Source organism: Cebus imitator, unplaced genomic scaffold (genome assembly GCF_001604975.1).
Source record: "Cebus imitator isolate Cc_AM_T3 unplaced genomic scaffold, Cebus_imitator-1.0 Scaffold755, whole genome shotgun sequence".
Classification (NCBI taxonomy): Eukaryota; Metazoa; Chordata; class Mammalia; order Primates; family Cebidae; genus Cebus; species Cebus imitator.
This window is the reverse complement of record NW_016108070.1, coordinates 339288-342580: the sequence shown is the minus strand read 5'-3', so window position 1 is coordinate 342580 and position 3293 is coordinate 339288.

Sequence of the window (3293 nt, the reverse complement as noted above, 5' to 3'; positions counted from 1 at the left end):
AGACAGAGTCTCACTTTATCACCCAGGCTGGAGTGCAGTGGCGTGATCTAGGCTCACTGCAACCTCTGCCTCCGGGTTCAAGCAATTCTCATGCCACAGCCTCCCGTGTAGCTGGGATTACAGGCATGTGCCACCACACCCAGCTAATTTTTTGTATTTTTAGTAGAGACAGGGTTTTGCCATGTTGGCCAGGCTGGTCTCAAACTTCTGGCCTCAAGCAATCCACCCACCTCAGCCTTCTAAAGTGTTGGGATTACAGGCATGAGCCATTGCGCCCTGCTTAACATCTCTGAAAGCCATCATATATTCTAGAGTTCATATGAAATAAGAGCCATTATGCTTCTAATGTGAACATGCCACTGTGTCACAGTCTGGTTTTTTTGTTTCGTTTTTTTGAGACAGTCTCTTTCTGTTGCCAAGGCTGGAATACAATGGCACCATCTTGGCTCATTGCAACCTCTGCCTCCTGGGTTCAAGCAATTCTGCCTCAGCCTCCCAAGTAGCTGGGATTACAGGCATCCACCACCAAGGCTAATATTTTGTATTTTTAAGAGAGATGGGGGTTTGCCATGTTGGCCAGGAGAACTCCTGACCTCAGGTGATCCACCCGCCTCAGCTTTGAGCCTCAAAGCTGAGGCGGGTGGATCACCTGAAGCACTCCCAAAGTGCTGGGATACAAGGGTGAGCCACCACACCCGGCCTGGAGTCCGATATTTAAGTACACATCCTTTTTATTTTTGTTTCATTAGAATAGTAATTTTGTCCTGACAATGTATGGAGACATTTTTGGTTGTCACAACTCAGGGAAGGTGGTGGGGTTACTAGCATCTAGTGGGTGAAGGCCAAGGATTCTAAACAAAGTATGTATCCTACAATGCCTACAATGTTGTAGGATGCTGCAAGCATCTTACAGTCCCTACAAAAAGAATTAATTCAGCCCTGAAATGTCAATAGTGCTGATGTTAAGAAACCCTTAGTTGGCCGGGCACGGTGGCTCACACTGGTAATCCCAGCACTTTGGGAGACTTAGGCGAGCGGATCTCAAGTTGAAGAAATCGAGACCATCCTGGCCAACATGATGAAACCCTGTCTCTACTAAAAATACAAAAATTAGTTCGGTATACTCCTGAAGTCCCAGCTACTCTGGAGGCTGAGGCAGAAGAATCGCTTGAACCTGGGAGGCAGAGGAAACCCTGAGTCAGAGTGATCTTTCTAAAGAATAAACTGGGTCATGTTATTCCTATGATTAAACTTCTTTAATAGCTTTTCACTGGAACAGAATAAAATCCAAACTCCTGATGATGGTCTATTAGGCCCTAGATAATCTGGTCCCTGCCTACATCCCTCATCTCATCCCTTTTCACTTTCTAATCACTAACCTCTGAACACAGTGGCCTTCAGTTCAAACATACCAAGCTCGTGACCAAATGCACCAGAGTTTCTCAGGACCTTTGTACTTGCTATTGCTTCTACTGGGAATGTTCTCCATGGTGTCATCTCAAATGTCGTCTCCTGGCTGGGCACAGTGGCTCACACCTTTAATCCTAGCACTTTGGGAGGCCAAGGCAGGTAGATCACTTAAACCCAGGAGTTGGAGACTAGCCTGGCAACATGGTGAGACCCCATCTCTATAATAAAATGCAAAAATTAGTGAGGCATGGTAGTATGCACTTGTAATCACAGCTACTTGGGAGGCTCACAGAGGAGAATCACTTGAGCCCAGGAGGCAGAGGTTGCAGTAAGCCAAGATCTTGCTACTCCACTCCAGCCTAAGGCGACAGAGCCAGGCTGTCTCAAAAAAATGAAAAATGTCATCTCCTCAGAAAGGTACTTCCTGAACACTGTAGCATTAGTAGGGGCCACCAGCATAACCACCACTACCAGCTATGCTCATTATTTAATTTTCCTTATAGCACTTAAAAGCATCTGAAATTCTGTGTTTACCGTTTGTCTCCCCCACTAGAATGTAAGCTCCTCGAGAACAGGGATATCTTTAGAGCCTAGTATTAAGTGTTTGATAAATAACTGATTGTCTGATTGACTACAATAGGGCCCCCAAAACCCAAGCCAACTACTTCATCTGGTGATCAGCCAAATCAGATTTATTTCCAACACTGGAAAAAACTGGCTCTGACAGAACTACTGAGAGGACCCCATGTGCTACCCTAAAAGATTTTCAAAGGTAGTTTTGAAAAATTTTTTTCATTTCATATGCTGACATTAGAAAATACAACTCCATTATATTGTCCTTGCTTATACCAGTCTCCTATTGAGGGCAGAAGCCATCTTAGAATCCTCAGCATTTAACAATAAGCTAGGCGGCATTTGGACTTTTTTGTACTACTGTCACCACCATTCTACTAAATTGGATGTTTTTGTGCCACTTGTTACTATGTAGTTTTTAATTACATTCTGGCTGACAGATACATCACTCTTCATCCATCACAATCAGTAAACAAATCCTGTGGCTTTTACTTTCATGTTCTATCTGCAAAATGTCACCACTTACTTGTAGTTAAAAATTACCACTTGCTTTCCATACCTACTGATATAATCTTAGCTGACACCTATATTGTCTCTCGTCTGAACCATGACAATTAGTGTCCTGACTGGTTTTTCCATCACCAAACCATCTTACACACTAATGCCAGTTCAATCTATGTCACTAAGCAAAATTCAAAATGGTATTTATCAAACAATAGCTACTCTTAAAGACATACTATTTGCTAGATACTGTGTTAAAGATTTAAATATCCTTATTTTTTACATTCTTTAAGATTTAAAAAAATTTGGTAACAGCTTTATTGAAATATAATTCACTCATACAATGTGTACAATTCAATGATTTTTAGTACACTCAAGAGTTGTAAATCCATCACCACAATCAATTTTAGAATGGTTATATCCCATACCCTTTACCCATCACCCTCAATAACCCCATCCTCCCCCTCCATATGCAGCCACTAATCTACATTGTCTCCATAGACTTGCCTATTCTTAACATTTCATGTAAATGAACTTGTACAATATGTGGTCTTTTGTAACTGGCTTTCATGTTATAGCATGAATCAGTTATTTTTTTATTTTCATGGTCAAATAATATTTCCTTATAAGGATTTACATTTTGCTTATCCATTCATAAGCTGATGGATATCTGGATTGTTTTTATCTTTTGGCTGTTATAAATAATGCTATGAATATTTACATACATATGATTTCATTTCTCAGGGGTACGAACCTATGAGTGAAACTGCTGAGTCAAATGATAAATCAATGTTTAACTTTTTTTTTTT